At 43.3% G+C, this 10837-nt stretch overlaps 1 protein-coding gene and 1 long non-coding RNA gene across 2 annotated transcripts in view; one reads left to right on the top strand and one right to left on the bottom strand.

The window, feature by feature from the left end:
• Positions 1 to 10048, top strand: part of LOC115018104 (uncharacterized) — a 20561-nt gene extending 10513 nt beyond the window's left edge. The window contains exon 3 of the long non-coding RNA XR_003833324.1: positions 9661 to 10048. This is a non-coding gene — a long non-coding RNA (uncharacterized LOC115018104). The remainder of the gene's footprint in view (positions 1 to 9660) is intronic.
• The window catches only part of runx1 (RUNX family transcription factor 1), an 83905-nt gene that overhangs the window by 37976 nt on the left and 35092 nt on the right, over positions 1 to 10837 (bottom strand).

Here is a 10837-nt window from a genome sequence, read left to right as displayed (position 1 = left end):
CAGCTGAGAAACCAACTCTGGATATCGGTAGCTCTATTTTGAGATACGTTCATTTTGAGACACCAGCGACGACAGTCACGTGCATTCCGGGCGCCAGAGCGGGCGACATAGAAGCACATTTGAAACTGCTGGCTAAGGCTAAACGTAAATACAGTAAGATTGTTATTCACATCGGCGGTAATGACACGCGATTGCGTCAATCGGAATGTACTAAAGTTAATGTGGAGTTGGTGTGTACATTTTCCAAAACAATGTCGGACTCCGTAGTTTTCTCTGGTCCTCTGCCAAATCTTTTGAATGATGACATGTTTAGCCGCATGTCATCATTCCGTTGCTGGCTCTGGTGTCCAGACAATTGGCGGACTTTCTAGGGAAGACCTGGTCTGATTAGGAGTGACGGCATCCATCCTACTTTGGGTGGAGCAGATCTCATATCCAATAATATTACAAAGTTTATTAGTGGACCTAATCCATGACAACCCAGAGTTGAGACCAGGAAACAGAGTTGCAGTCTTACACACTTCTCTGTGCTTCTTTCCGGGCAGTCACCCACTCAAATCCCCATAGTGACTGTGGCTGCCCCACGACCACTGAAATTAATAAAATCTATGGTTAACAGAAGAGGAGTTATACATGAAAACCTAATTAAAATAAACATACAAAAGTGCAACTAAATCAAAAAATTAAATGTGGGCTCTTAAACATCAGATCTTTATCAACGAAAGCTGGATTGGTAAATGATTTAATATCAGATTATAAGATTGATTTATTTTGTCGCACTGAAACCTGGCTGAGACATGAAGAATATGTCAGTCTAAATTAATCCACTCCACCTGGTCATATTAATACTCACATTCCTCGAGGTACTGGCCGAGGAGGTGGAGTTGCGGCCATATTTGACTGAAACCTCTTGATCAATCCTAAACCTAAACTAAACTATAACTCTTTTAAAAGCCTTGTTCTTACGCTCTCAAACCCAACATGGAAAACAAGTCAGTTTTATTTGTTACTGTGTACCGCCCTCCTGGTCCGTATTCCGAATTTCTATTTGAATTCTCAGAATTTTTATTTTTATTAAAACAGATAAAGTAATTATTGTAGGTGACTTTAATATTCATGTAGATATTGATAGTGACAGCCTTAATAATGCATTTATCTCAATATTAGATTCAATTGGGTTCAGTCAAAATGGACATGAACCAACTCACTCCGCAATAGGCAATAAATATGACGAAATAAAATGATACAGCCGGCATAAAAACAAATATAAAGTGCATAAAAAACTCACCATTATGCTGAATTAGTGGGAGCCCTGAGCTTGTGTCTCTAACGAGCCGGTCCAATATAGGGGTATAAATTCTTAAACTCCAAGGGCTTGTCTTTTAACGCCGGGTGCCGGCGTTATGAAGGCATCGTTGCCTCATTTGCGAGCCTGTATATTATGCAGAGCGGCGCATGTAGCGATAAACTAGTATTGAGGTGTTTATCGCTACAGGTGGACTCCTGATGTTGTCTTTTAAATGCCTCCTCATTGGGTCTTTTCCCTTTTCCAAAAAAGCTCTTTAAAGACGTTTGTTTTCCGCTCATTGTTGCTTGTGGGCTTAATGTTTTTGAAGTAAAGTATCACGTGATAGACGAGCGTCTTGACATGTGCCAAGAGACACAGACGCACAGACAGATGTATCAAGTGATTTTTCAAAATAAAATATTTTCATCATACCGCGGACCGGTGGTTGGGGACCACTGGCCTAAGCCATCAACCTGTCTTTTAGACCCGATTCCAACTAAACTGTTTAAAGAAGTTTTACCCTTAATTAACATCTCGTTATTAAATATGATCAACCTGTCTCTATTATCTGGTTACGTACCACAATCCTTTAAAGTAGCTGTAATAAAACCACTTCTTAAAAAGCCTAGTCTTGATCCAGAGGTTTTAGCCAACTATAGGCCAATATCTAACCTTCCCTTTCTCTCTAAGATTCTTGAGAAAGCAGTTGCAAAACAGTTGTGTGACTTTTTACATAATAATAGTTTATTTGAGGTTTTTCAATGTGGATTTAAAGTTCATCATAGCACAGAGACGGCACTGGTGAAAGTTAGCAATGACCTTCTTTTGGCATCAGACAAAGGACTTGTCTCTGTTCTTGTCTTGTTAGACCTCAGTGCTGCTTTCGACACTGTTGATCATGACATTCTACTACAGAGACTGGAACATTGTGTTGGCATAAAAGGAACCGTACTAAGCTGGTTCAAGTCCTATTTATCTGAGCGATCTCAATTTGTATGTGTTAACGATAAATCCTCCATGACAGCCAAAGTCAGTCTTGGAGTTCCGCAGGGTTCTGTACTTGGACCGATTCTATTCACCTTATATATGCTTCCTTTGGGCAATATTATAAGGAACCACTTTATAAACCTTCATTGTTATGCGGATGATACCCAATTATATCTATCAATTAAACCAGACGAAACCAATCAATTGGCTAAACTTCAAGCATGCCTTAAGGACATAAAAACTTGGATGTCTAGCAACTTTTTGATGTTAAACACAGACAAAACTGAAGTTATTATACTTGGCCCTAAACGCCTCCGAAACGCATTTTCTAATGACATAGAAGCTCTGGATGGCATTAATTTGGCCTCCAGCACCACTGTAAGGAATCTTGGCGTCATCTTTGATCAGGATCTGTCTTTTAACTCCCACATAAAACAAATCTCAAGGACTGCCTTCTTTCATCTACGTAACATTGCAAAAATAAGACACATCCTGTCTCAAAATGATGCAGAAAAACTAGTCCATGCATTTGTTACTTCAAGGCTGGATTACTGCAACTAATTGTTATCAGTTTGTCCCAAAAAGTCGCTTAAGACTCTTCAGTTGATCCAAAATGCAGCAGCACGTGTATTGACAAGAACAAGGAATTGGGATCATATTACTCCTGTATTAGCTGCTCTGCACTGGCTCCCGGTAAAATACAGAATAGAATTCAAAATCCTTCTCCTGATTTACAAAGCAATTAATGGTCAGGCTCCAGCATATTTTAAAGAGCTCATAGTACCTTATAACCAACTAGAACATTGCGCTCCCAGACTGCAAGGTTATTTGTAGTTCCTAGAGTCTCCAGTGGAACCAGCTTCCAGTTTGTGTTCGGGAGGCAGACACACTCGAGAGTAGAGTAGGCTAAAGACTTTCCTTTTTGATAAAGCTTATAGTTAGGGCTTGCTCAGGTTTGCCTTGGATCAGCCCCTAGTTATGCTGCTATAGGCTTAGACTGCCGGGGGACACCTCCCTGCTCTCCTACTTCTCTTCCTCTCTCCTCCCCTCCCTCTCTTCTCCCTCTCTATCTGTATGCATTTATGTAAATGTATGTTACTAACTCATCATCCGGGGTATCATCCCCGGAGTTTCTATCATAGTCTATCATATGGCAGGTTGCCACTGATAAAGTTTACGTCAGGATCAGGAATCGTGGCTGCGCCTGCTGCCCTGGTCCTGCTGGACACCGGGAAGCCTTTTTGACATTTTCCTGGATTCATCTATACTTTCTCTTTTTCAACACAACATCATTTCTGTCAAATGTTGTACTTGTACTACGTTGTTTACACACGACATCTATTGCATGTCTGTCCGTCCTGGGAGAGGGATCCCTCCTTAGTTGCTCTCCCTGAGGTATCTTCCATTTTTCCTCCTTTAATTATGGGGTTTCTTTTAGAAAGTTTTTCCTTGTGCGATGCGAGGGTGTAAGGACAGATGGTGTCGTAACCTGTACAGTCTGTAAAGAACACTGAGACAAATGTATAACTTGTGGGCTATATAAATCATTTTGATTTGATCTGTCTGTCTGTCTCTCCCTTCACTCCCTTCTCTCTCTCTCTCTCTCTCTCTCTCTCTCTCTCGGAGTGCATGCTGGGAGTTTGTGTGCGAGTGAGATGCTGAGTGTATGTTTTTCGTTTCTTCTTTTTGATTCTTTTGTTTAATAATGGGTGTTAATTTAACTTAAGTTACTGGTGATAGTTTGGTATGGTTAATTTTCGGTACGTTTGGGTGTGGTGGTTGAGGTGTGTGGGGATTTCCCTTGCCGGTGTCTCGCCGGTCAGCGTCTGACGCCATGGTGAATGGGGAATTCTCCAAGTTTACGAGGAAACATGGCATGGATGTAAGTCTCAGTTACTTAAACATGTAGTGTCTCACCGTAGACAGCTGTATATGATTCTTAATAACCGGGATGTGGAGCTCAACCTCCGCTTCCATGTTAAAGTAGATGATTATGATTACGTGATTTTTTGTCACCTCATCGGGGTATCGGCTTTTGGGTGCGGGGAGGAGGGACACACCGCAAGGACCTGTCCGAGGCGTGGGGACCCAGCTCCGTCTGATCCAGGAGGGGCGGCGGCTGCTGCGGCTTGCTCTGGCGGGGAGATCTCCGCCGGCCGCTCCAGCTGTGCCCGATCTGGCGCACGAGGTGTGTGGTGTTATTTTAAGTGGTGTGGGGAAAAATAATGGGGAAAAAAATGACCAAGATATTCTAGGTGGAGTAGGAGGAAGTGAGGTTGAAAAAAACAAGGAGGGAGAAGAGGAGCAGGTACAGGAGGAAGGTGGGTTGGGAGGAGAGCATAAAAAGGAGGCAAGTGATTTGGGAGGAGAGCAGGTGAAAGAGGCAAGTGATTTGGGAGGAGAGCAGGTGAAGGAGGAAGGAGAGGTGCGCGTAGAGGAGGCAGGTGGTTTGGGAGGAGAGCCAGCAGAGGTGATAGGAGAGGTGCAGGAAAACATGGCAGGAAAAGAAAGGAATACATGGGGTGAGCAGGTAGAGGAAGCGGAGATGGAAGTGGAGGAGGAAGAGGCAGCAGTAGCACTGGAGACAGTACAACAAAAACCTGCTGCCAAACGTAAGAAAAGGTAAAAGAAAGCATCCAGCGATGCTAAAAACAGTAAAGTTGGTGAAGAGGGACAGACTGTGAGAAGGCAAGGACAAGCGGACGAGAGTCTCAGTGAAGATGAGTGTGTGTCTGACCAACAAAAACCAACATGGTTTAAAGGTGGAGGATTATTTTCCAGATTTGGTCAATTTTAATACCTCAGCCAGACTCCATATGAGTCAAAGAGAGGAGTGTGGCCTCACTGAACAGGAGTATTATAGATAAAATAAACTTGTGGTAAAAGTAAAAAAACAAATACATGTTGATGATGCGTGTCTTAATTAATATGTTTGTTTGGTTTTTTGCTTTTAACATCTCAGTAGTGATGGATACTTTCAGAGTGGGTGTTTTAAATGTTAATGGAGCCAGATGTCTTAAAAAAAAGAGGGCAAATCTATGAAACTGCAAAGATGAAACATGTTGATGTATTTTTTTTACAAGAAACGCACAGTGATAGTTTTAATGAGATAGACTGGAGGAGAGAGTGGGCAGGGGAAGTCATTTTAAGCCACAACACTTCTCTTAGTAGAGGAGTGGGCTTCCTCTTCTCCAAGTCTTTTACTCCAGTCTCACTGGAGGTCGAGCATTTTATCGAGGGGAGGTTGCTTTTAGTTAAAGAAAGGTTTTTTTTTTCAGCTGTTTTTATAAATGTATACGCTCCAACAATCGGTGCAGAGAGGAAGCTGTTTTTACAAAAAGTTAATGATGTGTTAAATGGCTGTGCCTCGGAGGATTTCTTATTTTTGGGAGGGGATTTTAACTGCACAGAAACTGCATCTTTAGATCGTAACCACTCAGAGCTGCATCCAGCGTCCCAGAATGCTCTGAGGCAGCTGGTCCACTCCCATGGCCTGGTGGATGTATGGTGGGCGAAGAATGCATGCAGATGATCGACAATATACATAGTCTCACCATCTAGATAATAGGATTTCCTCAGCCAGGTTAGATCGTATTTATTGTTTTAAACATCATTTAATATTTATAAACTCTGCAGCATCATTCCGGCTGGTTTTACAGATCATGCTTTGCTTTTATGTAATGTTTTTATTAGAAACATAAAGCCAAAAAATGCATATTGGCATTTTAACTCAGTTTTGACTTTTGATAAACATTTTAGACAGGTCCTTATTTATTTCTGGAGTGTTTTTAGACAGAGGAAGGGTGATTTTAGCCCATGGCCATGGTCTTAGGCCATGGTGGGACCTTGGTGGGACCATGGTAAGACTGAAATAAAAATGCTTTGTCAACAGCACATCCTCAATGTCACACAAGACATCACCAGATCTATGAAAGACCTCGAGGGTGATATAGTGGAACTAGAAATAATCAGTGAGTCCACGAGAGATCGAGGATATATTGAAAATGGCTTTAGCCAACCTGCTAGTACGGGGTGCACTGGTCTGGCCCCGGTTTCAAAACACCACCGAGATGGAAGCTCCCTCTAATTTCTTCTTCGGTCTGGAGAAAAAGAACGGATAGAAGAGGGTAATCCACTCTTTTCTCTCAGACACAGTGCAAGAAATAACTGAACCAAGCCAGATAAGAAGGCGAGCCGTGAGTTTTTATTCTTCCCTCTACTCCAATGAGTATGAGGGAGATGAAACACTCCTCGGAAGGTTCTGTGACTACCACAGGTCTCAGAGGAGACCAACTCACAGTTAGAGGGGTCGTTGACTATGCGGGAGCTGCAGGTAGCTTTACAGGCCATGCAGGGAAGACGAGCTCCCGGCATTGATGGCCTCACAGTCGAGTTTTTTAAAGCCTTCTGGGACATTTTATCAAATGATCTTTTAGATGTTTTTAATGAAAGCCTGGCCTCTGGTTCCATGCCGATGTCTTGCCGCAGAGCAGTAATAACACTTCTGCCTAAGAAGGGAAACCTGCAGGACATTGGTAATTGGTGTCCTGTGTCTTTGCTGTGTGTGGATTATAAGCTTCTGTCCAAGGCCCTGGCCACCAGGCTGGGGGGGGGGGGGGGGGCTATGGAGCAGGTCATATACCGGGACCAGACCTACTGTGTGCCCGTCAGGTCCATGGTAGACAATGTCCACCTAATTCGAGATGTTTTGGAGGTCGCCAGCTCATTGGGCATTAATATTGGTCTGATTTCTCTGGCTCAGGAAAAAGCTTTTGACCGGGTTGAACACAACTTCCTCTGGAAAGTGATGGAGAGTTTTGGGTTCAACCCTGGATTCATAGCTAAGATCAAGGTGTTGTACAGTGAAGTTGAGAGTGTGCTGAAGTTCAATGGTAGTCTGTGTGCTCCTTTTAGAGTGTGTAGAGGGGTCTGGCAGGGCTGTGCTCTGTCAGGAATGCTCTTTGCGCTCTCCCTTGAACCTCTCCTTAGTTAAATACCCTGCAACCTACAAGGTCTATTTTTACTTGGTTGTAGTAGCAGCATTATTTTATCAGCTTATGATGCCATTGTTGTCATTGGAAGCCAGAAGGAGGCAGATATTTTAACCAATATTGTAAAAGATTTTAGCACAGCATCGGCAGCGAGGGTGAATTGGAAGAAAGGTGAAGCCCTCACTGTCGGGGAGTGGCATGGCAGTCTCCCAGTTCTTCCCCAGAGCCTCACCTGCAAAAGAGATGGAATAAAATATCTAGGTGTGTTTTTAGGAAAAGAAAATATAGTCCAGAAGAACTGGGAGAACGTCACTGAAAGGATTGAGGGAAGGATTTCCAAATGGAATGGCTGTTCCCTCACATGTATTTTAAAGGCAGGGTTTTGGTTTTAAACAACCTTGTGGCGTCCCAACTGTGGCACCGTCTGATCTTAGCTAAAATACAGAAAATAATGGTAGATTCTTTTTGGGATGGTCTACACTGGGTGCCACAAGGGGTGCTGTATTTATCCAGAGAGGAGGGGGGACAGGGCCTAGTCCACCTGGCCGAACAGTCACTTTTAGACTCCAATTTTTACAGAAATATCTTACCAGTCCGGCTGATTTGGTTTGGAGAGAAGTGGCCAGCTGTATCCTCAGACGCGTGAGTAACCTGGGGCTGGATACTGCTCTGTTTTTAACGGATTCAAAATTGTTAAGGGTAAGTGAGCTGCCTCCATTTTTAAGTGTTGGTTAAGTCCTTTTTGACCATAAAAGGTGCCCTAAGTCTGACTCTCTGCACTGGTTGTTGATAGAGCCTCTAATTCACAGGGCCAGGCTGGACGTCAGCAGCAGCAACACACCCGGCCTGATGGTGGCGCTGTGCAGCTCAGGGACCCTATGCTTACAACAGCTGGTGGATGCAGTGGGGCCGGCGCTGAATGATGCCCGAGCCCTGAGCTCTCTGCTGGGTCTAACCTCTAGCCGGGTGGCTCAGAGGATCCTGCAGCTCTGGAGCCAGAGACTCTCTGGAGAGGAGAGGAGCCTCCTCATCGAATACAGTCAGGGTAAGACCGTTCCAGACCCAGCGAACCCGTTTCCAGAAATCTACCTCAGCCCAGGTCTGGGAGAACTGACCGGCCCCCTGCTCAAGGTCACTAACCCAGCAAAACTGTCGCTGCACAGAGCAGACAAAACAACTTTCTATGCGAACTGTGTGAAAAGCATCAATAGGAAAGGCCTGTGCACCAGACCCTCCAATGTGTGGAGCAATAGACTAGGTGGAGAAAGCGGACCGGGTCCACAGTGGAGGATTTTATACAAACCCCCCCTCAAAAGCGGACTGCCGACCTTCAGTGGACGATTTTACATGGCGCTATTGCTTCGAACGCTTTCATCTCTGTTATTAATCATGCTGTTTTAAATAATTGTCCTTTTTTATAATTTACGTGAGACTGTCTTCACTGAGTGTAAGAGACTCACCGGTATCTTCTCTCTTTTAACATTGGTTTTTAGTCTCTTTGATGTTATTTTTACTTTGAATGTTTTTGGTTTTTGGTTACTGCGGGTCATTGTTTTAATTTTTCCCCTTCTTGATCCGTGAGCTGAAATGGTTTTTGTGTTGCTGCATTGGGTTAGCACACGTGGGTCAGGGGTAGCTCGTGAGGGCCGGGTGTGATGTAGGTGGAGAGAGGACGTGCTATGATAATGATATTGTAAGGGATAGTTGTTTTGGCAGTGATTTGGATCAGGCGGTGCATTTGACGTTTGGATCTTTGCTTGTCGCTGTGTCACACTCGCACATCATTCGGCCGGTGATTTGTGGTGTGTGTGTGGGGCGGGGTGACGAGTGGAGATTTCAGATGTTGGATGTATTGCTTGGTCCGGATGATTGTTTTTGATGGTGTCGTTGTTGTAGTGTGCCTTTTTTTTCACTTTTGTTGCACTGGGTGTACATGGGTCGTTTTTGGGCCGTGTGTGGACCTGGTGTGCGGGAACTGTTCTGGTCCGTGGATTGAGGGTGGGGGAAGGGGAGGTAGTGATTTGTGGTGATCGAGAACGGGACATTTGATGAATGATTGAAATATTGAATGATGGAATGAGTTGATTTCCGGGGGTGTGGCGGGGAGACACTCACATGAGGTGGCTTTGTGGGTCGATACGAGTAATTTTTGACCCATGTTGTGCCGTAGAAGGGTAGTGATACAAAAATTATTGTTTACGATTGATTTGTGATGATAAAGGGTTATCTGTATATATTTTGTATTTGTTGTTTTTAGCACTTTATTAAATAAAATAAAGTAAATAAAGTCTCTCTCTCTCTCTCTCTCTCTCTCTCTCTCTCTCTCTCTCTCTCTCTCTCTCTCTCTCTCTCTCTCTCTCTCTCTCTCTCTCTCTCTCTCTCTCTCTCTGCCAGCGGCTGTCTGTCTCTGTTGTCCCCTGAGTTGAGGCCACCCTGAGGCCAATGACAGTGGCATTGCAAGGATCAATACCACCCACCCTGCCACCATGAGCGAGGGATCGATGGAGAGTTTGGTTTTCTCTCTCTGGTTTCTCATCAGCACTCTAACACCTCACACTTTCTCACACTGTATTTAAGGATATATGCAAACATCCTTTTATTATTATGAACTATTGTTTAGAAATTGGTCATTGAAATGAAAACCTTTTTGAATGTCATCCCCTCACAATTCTTCATGATTTAAAGAAAAGGGAATGAACCAAAATCAGGAAGTAATTAATACAACTATAATACAGTATATCCATGAAATTTATAATATGAATATTCCAATGTTAAAGTTAAGTATCAGGTGGTTATTGCAATATTCTTGTGGTAAAACCAGTATTAAGATGTAAGTATTAACAAAAAAAGGTCAAATTTCAATATTAAATTATGTTCAATTCTTTAAATATCAATTATCATCCATACAGAAATATTGTCATTTACTGTAAATATCCGAGCCGAACATTCAGGTTCCTGCTGCTTCCCACGTGTTTTCTACGATTAAAGAGCAGCACTTTAAACTATGTCTGATGTGTGAAATGTGCATTACATTAAGTTTCTGTACACACACACACACACACACACACACACACACACACACACACACACACACACACACACACACACACACACACACACACACTGTCAAAGGGATCGAAAGCAAACAGTCAGTTCAGACACTTCAGTGGGCTCAGTAGATTTGTATCACAGCACTCTCATCAATTGATCAGTGACGGAGGAGTTAGCAATTGTCTGTAGTTAACAGAGCAGCCAAATCTATCACCCCCCCCCCCCCACACACACACACACACACACATGCACACACTTCGTCTATAATTCATGGGGTGTATTGTGCGGATGCAGTTAACTGCCGCTTAAAAGTAATTAATTGATTTTCTGACATATCAGTTAGCAGCAGCGCCAAATGACACACACACACACACACAAACACACACACACACACACACACACACACACACACACACACACACACACAGGTTGTCTAAAATAACGTATCTCGTGAATATTGTACACACAATTCTCTCTGTCTGTCTGTCTCTCTCTCTGTCTATGTCTCATTAAGTGTTTT

Source organism: Cottoperca gobio, chromosome 2, assembly GCF_900634415.1.
Source record: "Cottoperca gobio chromosome 2, fCotGob3.1, whole genome shotgun sequence".
Taxonomy (NCBI): Eukaryota; Metazoa; Chordata; class Actinopteri; order Perciformes; family Bovichtidae; genus Cottoperca; species Cottoperca gobio.
The sequence above is the reverse complement of the archived record's forward strand: the minus strand, read 5'-3'. Positions and strand labels throughout refer to the sequence as shown.